This window comes from Papaver somniferum, chromosome 1 (assembly GCF_003573695.1).
Source record: "Papaver somniferum cultivar HN1 chromosome 1, ASM357369v1, whole genome shotgun sequence".
Taxonomy (NCBI): Eukaryota; Viridiplantae; Streptophyta; class Magnoliopsida; order Ranunculales; family Papaveraceae; genus Papaver; species Papaver somniferum.
The window spans coordinates 215,246,809-215,263,059 of record NC_039358.1 but is presented as its reverse complement, the minus strand read 5'-3'; the positions used below and the strand labels follow the sequence as shown (position 1 = coordinate 215,263,059).

At 36.4% G+C, this 16,251-nt stretch overlaps 1 non-coding gene across 1 annotated transcript; it reads right to left on the bottom strand.

The window, feature by feature from the left end:
* Positions 1-5,057: 5,057 nt before the first annotated feature.
* Positions 5,058-5,242, bottom strand: LOC113341057. Its single transcript, XR_003355745.1, has one exon. It is a non-coding gene; the product is annotated as a U2 spliceosomal RNA (small nuclear RNA).
* Positions 5,243-16,251: the final 11,009 nt, after the last annotated feature.

Sequence of the window (16,251 nt, the reverse complement as noted above, 5' to 3'; positions counted from 1 at the left end):
TACTGAGAATCCGTTTTCTACAAGAATATCTCTTTTCAAGTAGATGGTGCTGCTGAATTGGTGAAAGGTCCTCTTAAACTAATTCTTGAACAGAGTGGCATTCTTGTTAGAATTTTTTGTCCAAAAACACCAGAGCAAAATGGTCTAGCTGAGAGAAAGCATAGACATATTACTGAGATGGGTAATACTTTTTTGTTTAATGCTTCTTGTCCCAAAGAAATGTGGTATGATGCTTTTTTAACTGCCACATATCTTATCAATAGAACTCCAACAAAAATTTACAATTTAAATCTCCTTTTGAAGTTCTTTTTGGTTATGCTACAGATTATTCTTTTTTGAAAACTTTTGGTTCTATCTGTTATCAACGTTTGACTCATCTTAGAACTGATAAAATTTCTCCCAAATCAGTTAAATGTGCCTTTCTTGGTTATAGCTCTCTCCACAAGGGGTATAAATGCTATAATCCTCTTACTAGAAAAACTTATATTTCTCGCAATGTTATTTTTGATGAATCTAGATTTTACTATTCTGATTACGTGCATCTTACTTCCCCTGCATCTAGTGATTCTATACTAGTTCAACAACTTTCCATTTCAGATAATGTTTCTCCTTCTACCACTATGGTTACTATAGCTCAAAAAGGTATTTCTAAACTAAAATTGTTTCAAGATCATGTTTCTCGTGTTTATATAAAATATCCTATTTCCTCTGCTTTTGCTTCTTTATTAACTACTGTAACTGAGCCAAAAACATTTAAAGAAGTTATGGATTATCCGAAATGGCAGTTTTCAATGAAGGAAGAATATGTTGCATTAAGGGAAAATGATACATGGGATTATGTTGCTCCAGAACCTCATATGAACATTCTGGGATCTAAATGGGTTTACAAAGTTAAGCAGAAATCTGATGGAACTATTGATAGATTAAAGTCTAGACAAGTGGCTAAGGGGTACAACCAACATGATGGTATTGACTATAAAGAAACATTTAGTCATGTAGTTAAATCCACTACTGACAGAGTTATTTTGTGCATGGTCATAACATATAATTGGCAAATAAGACAGTTAGATGTAAGCAATGTATTCTTACATGGATATTTAGATGAAGATGTATATATGTCTCAACCACAGGGTTTTACAAATCCAGATTATCCACCCAATTATGTTTGTCATCTTAAGAAAAGTTTATATGGTCTGAAACAAGCAGCAAGAGCTTGGTTTCATAGATTTAGCTCTTTTATTCTTACTTATAGTTTTAAAAAGGTAGTTTCTGATAACTCTATGTTTGTGTTTACTTCTCAACATGGAATGCTTGTTTTATTGTTATATGTGGATGACATTTTATTGACTGGCAGTTCATCACAATTGATTGATGCCTTGATTGTCTCTCTTAAGAAAGAGTTTGCTAAGAAAGAGCTTGGTTCTTTGGGGTATTTTTGGGTATTGAAGCTATTAGGGATAATGATTCTATTATTTTAACTCAAAAGAAGTATACACTGGAATTGTTGACAAAAGCTCATATGCTTGATTGTAAGCCATGTGATACTCCAGTGACTAAGGGAGCAAGAGTATCCATATATGATGGTATAAAACTACAAGATGCTACTGAGTTTAGAGCCATTGTAAGAAGCTAGCAGTATTTGACAATCAAAAAACCTGACATTTGTTTTGGTGTGAATTATGTGTCACAATTTTTACATTCACCCACATATATTCATTTTCAGTTAGTTAAGAGAATTCTAAGATATTTAAAAGGTACTGTTGGTCTAGGAATTACTTTGAGAAGAGATAGTTTGAAGCATTTAAAGGAATATACAGATTCAGATTGGGAAGGTTGTCCAGATACAAGGAGGTCAACCTCAGGATATGCTGTGTTTTTGGGTTCAAACTTGATTTCTTGGTCTTCAAAGAAACAACCAACTGTTTCTAAGTCCTCAGCTGAAGCTGAGTATAAATGATTATATGTGGCTTCTGCAGAATTGAAATGGCTTGTTGATTTATTGTCTGAGTTACATGTTAATGTTTCAACTCCAACATTACTTCTTTGTCATAATACAGGTGCTTTGTCACTGGCTTCTAATCCTGTTTTTCATGTCAGGACCAAGCATATAGAAATACAATATCATACTGTGAGAGAATTAGTGGAGAAGGGTTTCTTACAGTTGCAGCATATATCAAGTGAAGAACATATAGCAGATATTTTTACAATAGGTCTTTGTTTTCCTACTTTTTCCAGATTATTACCATCTCTGATGCCTACAGCCCAACAGTCTACTTCAGCCAGTGCTTCTGTAGTTTCTTCTTCAGACAATGCTTCTGCAGTTACTTCGTATTAGATAAACTGTGTGTGTTGGTTTCAGTTGCTTCTCTTTTCTCTGCTTCAGTCTCCTTCTGATGTTTTTCACTCTATTGCTTCAGTTCCAACTTCTGCAGTACTGTTCAGTTTCTCTGCTTGTCTCTCTGTAATATTGTATTATCAAACTGTTCAGTTTTAGCTCTTAACAATTTGAGGGGGTGTATTAGATAAACTGTGTGTGTTAGTCAAGTCAACCTTAGTTGGCTTGACCTGTCTCTGTAATTGTGAGTGTGTGAGTAGTCTGTGTGTAATAACAGTACAAGATGATTGGTCATAAATAGCCAATCATATCCCTTGTAAGATTTATCTTTGATAATACAACTTTTACCTATTTCTCACCATTTGGTTAACTCTGATTCAGTTAGACCTCAAGTTTCATCATTTTCTTAATGCAAGAGTTTTTGGGCCGATACGAGTCAGTTCCATTAGCTATGTAAACATACACTACTGCTAAAACTATTATGGATGTTTCGTTTCTTATCCATTTATATTCCCTATTGTTAGCGTCTCGAGAGATCCGAGTGAAGAATCCTTAGCTCGCAGTTTTACCAGTTGACCATGCTTTGCTCGTGTGTTTGTATTTTTTTTTTATCAACAAGTACTTTGTGTATATAAACTGTTACAACCAAATTTGTTTACGAATCTAGTGCAAGTTACATCATTTCAACTAAATTTGTTTGAGCTAGTGATGTTATGTCGAATTTAGCATTTATAAACTGTTTACTGCTATGGCTTTTGTCAATTTAATGTTACACAAATATATTATGATATGGCTCGCTCCTAGAGTCCTAGATTTTTTTTTTTACAGTCATCTTCTGCGCAATCTGTCACACAATATATGTGCAGCAAGATCAGCTTTGCAATGTTAGTAATACTCTTCAAGTATTTTTCTAGTTACGAAGAGACAGAATAGTGGTATTTGAGTTCTCTTTAGATTTTGTCAAATCATGGAGCTTGGGTTGCAGTATCAGTATGGGTAGGTAAAGAATCTAGAAGAATTTATTTTCAAATTGTTGGTAGTCAATAATAATCTTGCAAATCAGTAATCACTGTAACGCAATGTGATGTATGCAGTTTGTAATTTTTTAGATGGTTTTGTCTCACAAATGTGTCTAAATAACACGGAGAATTTGGTTTTGAGTACTTTAGAGACAATTGTTCTTGGTCCATCAATATAGATTGTATTGTATATATTTCTCTGGCTAACAAAAGCTTTTAAATTGTTTTGGTAATCATAGTAATTGTTTTGGTCAATGCATTTTTTATTTTTTTTTGCTCCAGCTTGAAACCTGCTCTTGGTGCAGTTGCGTGGGCCCCTGATTACCATAGCTGCGGCGTCATCTGGCACTGGGACACCCGCAGCTTTCCATGCCGCAGTATAAAAACAAACTTCAATCTACCTATTGGATACTTGCTGCTTTTCTGGTGGTCTGCGCCTCTGCGGCCATCTTATAGTTTCCTTTTTTTTTGATTTCCTGTTTTGTTTCTAATTGTGAAGAAGAAAATCTAATTAAAAGATTAATCCAATACAATAGACTGCGACGAGAATACCTCCTTTTGCTAACACTCAATTTTGATGCTTCACGCAACGCAAAGCTGTGGCAAGTTTCAGTTCAAGCCCACGCAATGGGAAAAAAAAATAAATAAAAAAAATTGGAGATGACGGCCCCGGCACCAGCCACCCATCAGGTCCGTCAGGTTCTGGTCGCTCGGCATCCCCCTCAAGGGCGAGCTACGAGGTAAACTACAGACCCCGTACGCTTAACGTATTGCTGGTTTTGCGCATATAAACCAAAAGCGAATGAGTTATTTACACAATGTGGGACTAAGCTATTATAAACTAAAAACCAAGAAATTTTTAATCCTTATTATCTGTCTGTTTAACTTTTCCTCCCGAGCAAGGGATAAGTGAAATTTCGGAATCCTAAAATGATTCTCAAATGAGGAATTGAATTTTTTTTATTTTTTATGATTTCTCTGTTTCACACTCAGATTTGGAAGAAAGGGAAATGACTGACTTATACATCTATCAGTGTGTTTTTCTGGTTTGGAGTCATCTTATTTCCAAACAAGGACACGGTGAACTCTTCAAAATCGTAAACTGCTCTCTCAACTTCCTTATGAAATATGTGGAACCATGCTTGAGCAGCAGCTGATATTAGCTAGCTTGTACATTACCTCTCGAAAGAATGTTGGATCAAAAAAAAAGGTTCAACATTGAAAAAAGAGAAACAAGTCCATGCTGCATAACAATTCTGAGCTCATCATCTTATTATTACATACATCTGACAAGGTTCTTCATCTTATTAATTTTGGGTATGGTTTTCTAGGCCAACTCAAAGTGTGGATGAAATGATTAACTGGATGCTGCCAAATAATGTATTAATATCAGCTTGCTTATGCTCAACTTGCAATAGCGTTCCTCTGGACCCAAACGTGTTGAGTACTTCCATACATATTCAGATCAAGCGAGTCAACAAAGAACAATCTCTACAAACTTGGAAGATATTATTACTCCCTCCGTTACTTTTTAACTTTTTTTGAGAAAATTAAGGAAATTAAGAGAAATAATTATTGAAAGTGATCCTTTAGACACTTGTCAATAAAAGAAGTGAAGTGAAATGGTCCCCATGACACTTGTCAGCCAAAAAAATAAGTGAAATGGTCCACATAACACTTGTCATCAAAAGAAGTTAAAAGAAAAGTGGTCCCAGAAAATTAAAATAACATTTGACTTTCCCAATTAGGAAACTGACCTATTTTTTTGAAATATTTATTTATAGAAACTGGCCTATTAAAAAGTAACGGAGGAAGTAGAAAACAGAAAGATTTGCCTGATAAGAACAAGTACTACACTTGATCTTAGCCGAAAGGCCGAGAAAGATGAGCTTTTTCTCCTCCTGAACTCCCAATTTTACACTATCTCGTTTCCGTTCCTATGCTGCAGCTAGTCTATGTTGGACTAAACCTTAAGTTCATTGCCTTTGACAAAATGAGTTTTACTTGGGACGTATTTGAACTGAGATGAGCTTTATTTTGAGACTAGCGCAACTTGATAATTCATGTGCCTCCTCATAATCAACTTAGATTCGGACGAAAGTCGGTGCTCAGTTGACTTCCGAGTGCTGCATCTGTTAGGCCTCCAAGGCAGATGCTCAGTTTGAGCCATGTTGTCAGCAAAAAGGAAAATAAAAATAAAATGTGTAAGCTCATCATCACAACTTTTCATTAGTAAACAGAAGCAAATCAATGTCAAAAATTAAAAATTGCTACTGACCTTCTGTGCCACTGCCAGGTACCAAAAATCACTCTTGACGTACTTATGCAATTGTGTTAACAAATAACAAGAATCCAAATAATGGATGGCCAAAACATACAACCAGAAAAAACTGCCGCTGATCATGTCTATATTACAAGTTGTTGTTTTTCAGAAACCAAGTAGGATTATCAAGTAAATCTAACAAGGCATTGTGTTGGAGAAAGAGTAGAGGTAATCAATTAGCAGGGTATAGAGATAACAATTTAAGCCTTCTTCTTCTTCAAATTTATGGTTAAGAATATCCATGGAGTTGGACCAGCAGGAACAGTGGCGGAGCCAGAACTTCATTGTTGGGAGGACAAATACTAACAATGACTAATCACAACGCTGTAAAGTATTGCGGCCTACGGCCGCCTGATTTTTTTTAATGTTTTTTTAAATTTGTGCTACAAAATGTATATTGTAGGAGTTAAATATCGCACACGTTAATAACTACACGAAGTAAAGAATACAACCTAAGCGAAGGGCGTCGCACACAACAAAGTTGAGATGACGCACCAGATAATGTCAGCAAAGTCACGAGTAAAGTGTGAAGAATCATGCGAAGAAGTATGCTATGCGAAGATGAGCGGTTGTATATGAGCGAATATGTCGCATAGAGATCCCGAAAATAATGGGATTCTTAGCTGTCATCCACTATGTAAAATCCTATATAAAGGAGAGAGTCATTGTTTCTGGCAGGATTCTAGGACAAGTCTTGGAAAAGAAATAGGAAGAGAGAGAAAGTGCGCTTAGGTTTCAAGTAGAATTGTTGTAATACTTGAATCATTCTTGTAAACATTCTTAATCTTTGGTTAATAAAACAAGAGTTCATAATGATCACCTAGAGATTGAATCGGTTATTGTGGAGTGTAGTTGTAAGATTTCTTACAACTACGTTTTTGGCGCTAGAAAACAGCCCTGGATGCTAATTCCTGATAGTATATCATAGATTTTAAGGAAAAAAGTGAGATCTAAAAATTTAGAAATGGTAAGGATCGAGTCTGTTGTTGAACAAGGAATGAGAACTAGAAGAAGTAACAGACTTGCCGAACGAAGACGAATTACAAATCTTGAGCAACAAGAGGAAAGAATGGAAGAACATCAAAGAACAGAAATTCCAATTGGATCTCAGCGAGAAGAAGGACATAATAACGATATAGATTATGATAGAGTGAGTGTCCATACTGCGATGATGAATTCTACAGACGAAGGACAGAGAAGAAGGGAAGAATTACAAGAAAGAGAGTTACAAAGCGGATTGCGTCATATTGATAATCAAGTAAGGGGACGCGAGCGTCATCGCATAGATGATATAGATCAAGGTCGAATTACTCCACAAGAAAGAGAAATATCAAGACATCGATATGATCGCACAGGCAATGAAGAAAGACTTGATAGAGTACAAATTGAAGCAAATACTGAAAGGCGTAGGCGAAGAAGAGAGGAAACTGAACAACAGGAGATACAAGAGGCAATACGCCAAAACAATCATGAGAATAGATTGAAACAAGCAAGATTAAAGAGACCCATGCGAGAGGATTTGGATCAATCATTAAGCGAAGAAATTCTTAAGGAGATGGCAGAATTAAGAGAAATGATGACTACTAAGAGAAATGATGGAAGAAGACAACTAGAGGAAGCAGTTGAGGAAGCTGGAAAAACTCCATTTACAAAAGAAATTCAAAGAGCACCGATACCATCTAAGTGCAATTTACCGGAATTTACAAGTATATTTGATGGAAGCGCATGTGCGATACAACATGTAAAAGCTTATTCTAGATGTTTATTGCAGTGGGAAAATTATGATGCAGTAATGTGCAAATATTTTTCTGCAAGTCTAGCAGGAGAAGCTTTGAAATGGTTTGAAGGCCTACCTGTAGAATCCATTGGTTCATTTCATCATCTACAAAATGTCTTTTTAGGGCAATACATAAGTAATAATCTATCAAGACCATGGATTGAGACTGCATTCGGACTTCGCAGAAGAACAAATGAGAGTTTGCGTCATCTAACGACTCGTTGGAAAACAATGTGTAGTGAAACGGGAAGACGGGTGTATGAGCGACATCTTATCTTGCATTCATTAATGCTCTCTTTGCAACAGATTTATTATATACCCAAATCTTCAGAATAAAGGATACAATAACAATGTCGGAGCTGCGTGAATTTCAAGAAGAATACATAGCACTTGAGGAAAAGCAAAGAGATATGGAATCTTACCCAGTTGCAATATCTGATTTGAAAGGTGGAAATACAAGTCTACTTCTGAGGATGACAAATGCTGTTGCGAGTACATCGCAGGGAAATCAAGGAAGGAATAATGCAGAGATGGAACAAAAGTTAGTGGCTATGGGAGGCGCATATCAAGCAGAGTTTAATAAAGAGTACAGAGACAAACAACTTCACAATTATGGAGGTGCTGATACAGTTCAACCAGGAAGCTCTGCAGGACAACAAACACATTATAACAAGAAAGCTGGAAGAATAGTGTAGGAACAAATAAATTTGTCAAAGTTGAACACTACAGTGGATAAAGTATGGGAAGCCGCTCTTTTAATGAATGATATTCCAGAACCACATAATGTAGGTGAAGAGCCGCCACCAGGAAGGAGAAGTAAATAATTTTGTGTCTATCATAGATTCCATGGTCACACAACAAGCAACTGTAGAAATGTGAGGAAGATTATATTGCGAATGATTGAGCAAGGAAAGTTGGACCATTTCTTACTAAAACAGCCAAGGAATTTACCACCACCACCACCTCCACCTCAAGGAAATACATATGCAAAGGAGAAGGAAAGGAGTACATTTGTTATTGAAGTGGGTGCGAAGGCAAAGAATTTATATTGTAACTCGATCATACACTCGTTCAGAAACATATAAGATTTTCATGATAATGTCTTAAGTCGAGTATATGCGAGAGATGCTGAGGGAAGGGAAATTTTCAACTTGGAAAAAATACCACCTTTGAAGGACTGGAAAACGCAGAAAATCTCGTTCAGTGCAGATGAAATACCGGAAGGAAGATCATCACATGAGTGCCCACTAGTGGTGAAATAGGGAATTAATCCAAAACCATTGGAAGAAGATGAAGAAGAAAATGAGAAGAATACTTGGGGGATAAATAAAATACTTATAGATACGGGAAGTTCTGTAGATATTCTGTTTTACCATACATATAAAACCATGGGTGGAAGAGATGATGAGTTAGTCCCTTCAACATACAAAATCTATGGCTTTAATGTGACTATGCGAATTCTTTTACAAAATTTACCAACAGATATCACATTATGCGTAGTGGATCTCGAATCGCCTTATAATGCTCTCATTGGAAGACCTTGGCTGCATAGTATATTAGTTGTTGCATCAACATTTCATCAACGCATTAAGTTTCCTTTACCTCAAGGTGTTGGCATTATAAGAGGAGATACAATTGAAAGTAAAAATTTCCAAGAAATTGATATTGACAAATGCGAAGCAAGAGAATTCAAACGACGGAATTGGAAAAAATATGCAGTGGATAGTCAAAGAGCAGAGAGACTAATGTTTGATGCGGTGTACGAAGTTGCGGAAACAAGTATGCGAAGTGTTGGAATAGATTCTTCTGCGAATAAAGAATGTTAATCAAGATTAAAAAAATTTCTATGGAAAGAAAAAGCGTAGAGGCAAGATATCAAAAATTGAAGGGCACAATGACTTTCGCACAAAGCCAACTCAATGGTTATATAAATGAATATTCTGGAAAACATATGCGAACTTAAGAAGATTCAAAAGGTGTATAAGGTAAATGAGTAGAATGAATAGCGTACCTGATTTTCCTCGAATAAGATGATTCGATAGCAACATTTACGTACTATAGTTGTACGAATTTAAAGATTGGAATGAGAAATTTTAATTTCATATGGTAAATCCATAATAAGAAAACAAAAAGAGAAATCTTTATAATAAGACCTTTATAAAAGGCTACAGAAAATGATATTTATTATCAGATTGGCTAGGAATCTAAATGTGGCGTGCACCCTAGTTCGCTTATATGAAAGAGGAAATATAGTAAGACCTATCGCACGTCATAGTTGGAGAAACATAGAAGGCATGACCCAACGGAAGGCTACACCTACCCCGGAACTTGAGTTGTGGATATTTGGGGTGAGAATAAAACGATAATGCCCATCCGGGAGAGATACGTTAAATTTTCAGTCTAAGATAGTAATCTTAGATTGAGAGCCTAAGGTGAGAAAGGCTCTCCTAAGGAGTGCAGAAACTCGATCAGGGCGCCGAGGTACACGGTTGAGTCAAGAGTGCTCGGGACGTCTGGAGCGTACCTTGCCACTCTTGACAAGTCCTGACTATGATACACTCGGTCAGAAGATACCCCATTTAGGGTGCGATCTTGCTGCCATAAACCTTATAGGTAACGTATGTGAGATTGCGAAATCAACTGGTTGTTGAAAAGCCGAATGGTAAGAGCCATAATATTAATACGATAGAGGTAAGTTTCCTTGAAGGGGCAGCCAGGGGAAAGATAAGGACGACACCCTCCATTAGGGAGCTGAATTGTGTCAAAAGTCCTAAATATCACAAGAATTTTAACTCATACGAGTATTAAGACTTGTGGTATTTACGCGAATTAACCTGAAGAGGAAATAATACAAGAAAATGATAAAAAAAGATTAATGGGTGAATACACTATGATGTAAAGACTGCCTGCGATTTCGTCGCACATAAACAGAGGCAACATAAGACCTTTACATAGGAAGGCAAAAATAAGACCTCATAGATAATACAAATAAATAAATTATTCATAATGTTTAAAATATGCTCGCACCAAGAGAAGTTCATGATAAAGTATACCAATAATATTTGGTTTATCAAAATTTGCCAAATAACAAGAGGCAAGAATGGGAATGCAAAGGAAGTGTTATTTTCCCCATTTTGATAAGTCTTACATGCATATGAAGAAGTTATAAATATGAAGCGAAGGAAAGAGGAATCATATTAAAAAGATGAAAACTGAATTTACAAGAATCTACAAGTATATTACAACAACAAGAAGCAATCAACTTTCATCTGCTTCATTTCTCTCAGACTCAGAATCACTAATTTCTTCTTCGGAATCTTCTTCTCCATCAGTAACTTGGATATCAGGAATGGGTGCATTTTCAGGAATCGCTGGAAAGTTGTATAATTTCGACAAAGGAATACCATTCTCTAGACAAACTCTTTTAACAACAACCTCACGAGAACGATTAGCATCGTTACTATTATTCTGGACTAAGTTAAACCAGTTTTGCTTCAATTGCTGATACTTTGAGTTACGAGTAGATGATTCTTCTTCCTTGGCAGCCAAGCGAGTTTGTAGCTCTGAAACTCTCTTTTGATATTCCTTCTCTTTCTTTGCGAAGCATCAACAAAAGAGTTAAGATAACAGAAAATTATTCTTAAAAAATATGAATGAAGATCAAAGAACAACAAGTGACCTTCATAATTGGAAATAATGTCTGCGACCAGTGTAGAATGCTCAGTGTGAAGACTAACATTTATACCTAGATTATTTCTAGCATCGTTCAGAACCCTAGCAGCCCAGTTAAACTCAGCTTGACTTTTTATAAGGAGTTGAGATCGAATTAAATTTCTTTCCTCAATAAGAATGTGTCTCTCACGACAAGCTGAATCACGTTCTATCTTAACCTCAATAATGGATTCTTGAAATTGTTCTAGTTCTTTCGCACCCCTAAGGGAAACTTCATCTTTCTCAATAATAAGTTTGTTCTTCTTCGCCTCCAATACTTGAATTGCTTCTCTTTCCTCATAAAAACGTCGTTTAAAATTATTGGCAGCGGATAATGCATTTTTATGGCGTTCTCTAAGGGTAATATATTTTAATCTTAATTCTTCCGAGCTAAGATTTTCAAATCCTCGAGTAGGATAATTATTTAAAGAGGAATTGAGGTGTTCTAAAAGAGTTTCAGCATCGGGAAAGTTAGCCGCTTCATCTGAAAGGTCATATAGGTCTACGAAGACATTTAAGTAAGAAGTGCGAACGATCGCATAAAAGAAAAGGAGTAAGAAAATATAAGTTGCATACCAATGAGTTCCTTGTTTCTTTCTCGAGCTTGGAGAACCAATTGAGAATTAGTTAAATTCTCATTTTTGAGTTTTGTATTCTCGTCTGTAAGATTTGCATTCACATCCGAAAGAATAGATTTCTCATGTTTCAGTTTGGCATTCTCATCCTGCAACCTGCGAAGTTTTCTTTCATTGTCTAAAGAAATCACATAAGATATGCGGGCACTCTGTGAAAAATAAAAGCATCATAAGTAAAAGAAGGAATAATAAGGAAAGGATAAAAGGCAAATGTTGCAGAATATTACCAAGCCATTCATCGCAAATTGAAAATCTGGGTTTATCACAGAGGCAGCTCCACGAAGAGATCGATCCCCCAATCAGAAGCAGTACAGATCCTTGAGACCATCTTGAAAGAACGATCTGTTTCATCATCCCCAAGAGTAGCAAGAGCATCTCCAGAAAAAATATCAGACAACTTCTTTCGATACGAATCAATCGATACCTCTTCCTCAGAAACAAAAGTATCTCTATCTGAAGATTCTGAACTCGAAGAAGATTCATACCTCGCACGCTTTCTAGAGATATCATCTTTTAATGAGGTTTTCTTGGATTCAGATTTTGATGCGCGTTTCTTAGAAGTGCTCTTGCTTTTGTCAAAATTTTGTCATTCAAAGGATTCACCTACGCGAATAATCAAGATAAGAAACAGAGGCAACAATATTGTTAAAAATAGAAAGTGTGTTTCTTACTTCCTTATTCTGCGAAGATGATACTTTGCGCGAAGTACTGACCTTTTTGGCATCATGCGAAAGAGAAGAAATAAGATATAAGAAGGAAAGTTACGAGAATTTACAAATTGAATTAAGAGGATCACATACCGCTACTTTCTTTTCCTTATTTTCAAATAATTTAAATTCCCAAGGTTGGTAAAGAGGAAAATCTTCAGGCAGAGGATTGTCAGAACCATCCGCATCTTTACCAGATACAAAGGATCCTTCCAAGATGACAGGGCAATTAAGCCAACTAGAATCATTGGATCTGCGAGCATCACGATTAGAGTTTGAATTCCAATCAACGTCTCGCATAATTTTTTCATCTTCAGTGATACCATCTACTCTCCTTATGCGAACATCCCACTTAGTCACGTTACTTTTCATAATAGCGATGTAATAATTCTTAAAGAAATTATCAATAGTATACTCAGCAGGATCTATAATTTTATCACGATGATCCTCTTTTCGCACTTCATCAGGATAAGAATTTCCAAGACCAGCTGCGACATACTCTAATGGTATCCTGTTAGCATCACCACTCAACTGAAATATTCCTCGTGCGAATCTTTCATCAGCAAGAATTCTATAGAAAAGAGGAATTTCAGGATTATATAAGGGAATTGGTAGAAATTGAAGTTGACCTAACGAAATGATGATTTTTCGGTTATTCCATTGCTCAGACTTGATTAGATCAAGATTAAGTTTGGATGCGAAATTACATGAAGGTGGAAGAGAGAGTTTATAACCCCTCTGATTGAAGTCAGTTTTCACTCTGTTAAATTCGATTTCCATCTTTTTACCAGCAGGAGCCATTAAAGAATGGGAATGAAGAATATAAATTTGCAGAGAAGGTGAAGAAGAATGAAGGAAATAAAAGGAGTAAGATAGAAGAGAATATATAGGAAAGAGCGACCCTTTTTTCAAGATTTATTCTCATTAATGCGAAGAAATGAACGGTTAAAAGGACGTGTCGAAAGATGAGTGGTTAAAAGGACACGCGTACATAAGGAGAGATTGAAATATGGAAAATTGTCGGCAAAGTAAAATGAAAAAGACAAGCATGTGCGATTTGCAAGAGGAGAATTTCTCATATCGCTCACTCTGAAGAATAAGCAACATGAGAAGAGGCAAATATAGGAGTTAAATATCGCACACGTTAATAACTACGCGAAGTAAAGAATACAACCTAAGCGAAGGGCGTCGCACACAACAAAGTTGAGATGACGCACCAGATAATGTCTGGAAAGTCACGAGTAAAGTGTGAAGAATCATGCGAAGAAGTATGCTATGCGAAGATGAGCGATTGTATATGAGCGAATATGTCGCATAGAGATCCCTAAAATAAGGGGATTCTTAGATGTCATCCACTATGTAAAATCCTATATAAAGGAGAGAGTCATTGTTTCTGGCAGGATTCTAGGACAAGTCTTGGAAAAGAAATAGGAAGAGAGAGAAAGTGAGCTTAGGTTCCAAGTAGAATTGTTGTAATACTTGAATCATTCTTGTAAATATTCTTAATCTTTGGTTAATAAAACAAGAGTTTATAATGATCACCTAGAGATTGAATCAGTTATTGTGGAGTGTGGTTGTAAGATTTCTTACAACTACATACATTGAAGATACTACACAAGTAGAAGAATGTTTTGAAATTTGATGCAATAACGTATATTATCTAGGTATATTATGGTAACTTGTCAAAATTTGGGGGGACAATTATGCAAAGTCCATAATTTTTTTTTTTTCAAGCCTAATCTGGGAACTTCTGAAATTCTAGGGAGGACAACTGTCCTCCCTAGTCCTCATTAAGCTCCGCCACTGAACAGGAAGCAGCGCTGCTACTTCTTTTAAGAAATCTGCTTACTTGAGAGATGGTCATATTGTAATGGTACCAGAGTATTATACCGCTCTTTGCCAAAGGCATGCACATCTGGACATAGTTAGAGTTAAATTTCACTTTAAATACTTGCATTTAGAAGTTTTTTTTTGGAAACCAATTAGGACAGGTAATCTGAAACCACACAAGGGTTATATTATATAAACCCCAACCACAAATACTTTTCTGGAGTTTGTATCTGTCATGAAGCTGTGTATCCCTTAGCTGTTACTAGGGTGCTTGCATCTAAACTGACAGTTAATCAGTTAATTTAATTACCTTCAGTTAAATAACGGTTTAGGAATTATTAATTAGGAGTGTGTTTAGAGTCGCCCACGTGTAGGGGTACGGCTGTAAGTGAAACTCTTTAGGGTTTATACTTCTATCTCTTATTTATAGCTAGCTGCAAGAGATAGTGAGGTATCAATGAATTAAAGAAGAAATAGGTTGTGCTCTGAGGAGTTACAGAGGGTTATCATAAAAATCTATCACTTGTCTTCCTCACAATACTGTTCTCAGTACCTTCAATCATAACAATTGGTATCATCCAGTAGTCCTTCACCATGACTGGAGGTCCAACGATCAAATAAGTACACGCAACAACCAAAGAACTCAGTACTTTACTTAAAGCTTTGAATGAGAACCTGATCCGTGACTCTGCAACTCGTACTTCAGAGTCTAAAGCACATGGAGAGATGTTGAATGAGATAAATATTAACATCAGACAACTCACTTCTTCAACCTCTATTACAAACACAAAACTAGATTTCCTCATTGAACTCTTATCCAGATCTATTCCTGATCCATAATCCTCAACTTCAGGAAGTAATTCCAACAATACCCACTCTGTCATCTCTGGAGGTCACACAAACCATCATAACAAAACACCCAAGATAGATCTGTCAAAGTTTACTGGTGAGAATCCCCGTAGTTGGATCAGAAAGTGTGAACGCTATTTCCAGATCCACACTGTAGATGAACCACACAAGGTACAATTTGCTTCTATGTCCTTGGAAGGTAAAGCAGATTCCTGGTTTTACGACTTTTCTGCTGGTAAGCACTCTATCTGGTGGTCTGAGTTTGCTAATGCTCTTTGCTGCCGTTTTGAAGATCTAGCTAGTGATAACTACATTGGTTGTTTTAACAAACTCTCTCAGATCTCTAATGTTGAAGAGTACTTTGAACAGTTTGAACTCTTAAAATCCCTTATGATTAATAAAAACCCATCTCTTGATGAAGAGTACTTTGTTCTTAGTTTTATTAGTGGTTTGAAGTAGGAACTGCGTAGCTCAGTTCATATGCATAAACCCACCACTCTTTCTCAAGCATTTTTTCTTGCCAGATTATAAGAAAATGCTCTTGCTTCTCAACCAATAATTTCTAAACCTTCTTTTAATAAACCACCCACCACATCTTCTTACTTCACTAAACCTTTTACACCTCTTGTCAAACCCTCTGCACCACCACTTCCCTCACCCAATAATCTTCCACAATTCAAACAAACTTTCAATACTACGCCTGGTACTCCACAACTTAGATCGGTGTACATACCACCGATTCGTCGCCTCACCCAAGAACAACAAAACCAACGCCGATCCAAAGGGTTGTGTTACAACTGAGACAAAAAATACATCGCCGGTCACCGGTGTAAATCTCAGCAATTGTTTATGGTGGTAGCTGAGGAGGAGCTGTCTACACCAGATGAAGCTAACACATCACACTCTTATGATGAACCTCTAGTTTAGCCTGAGATGGAGATATCACTACACGCTTTAACTGGTAATGTTACTGGTGATACGATACGGCTGCCAGGACTACTCCACAAATCCTAGTAGACACAGGAAGCACCCATAGCTTTTTCGAATCAGCTTTGGCTAAACAAC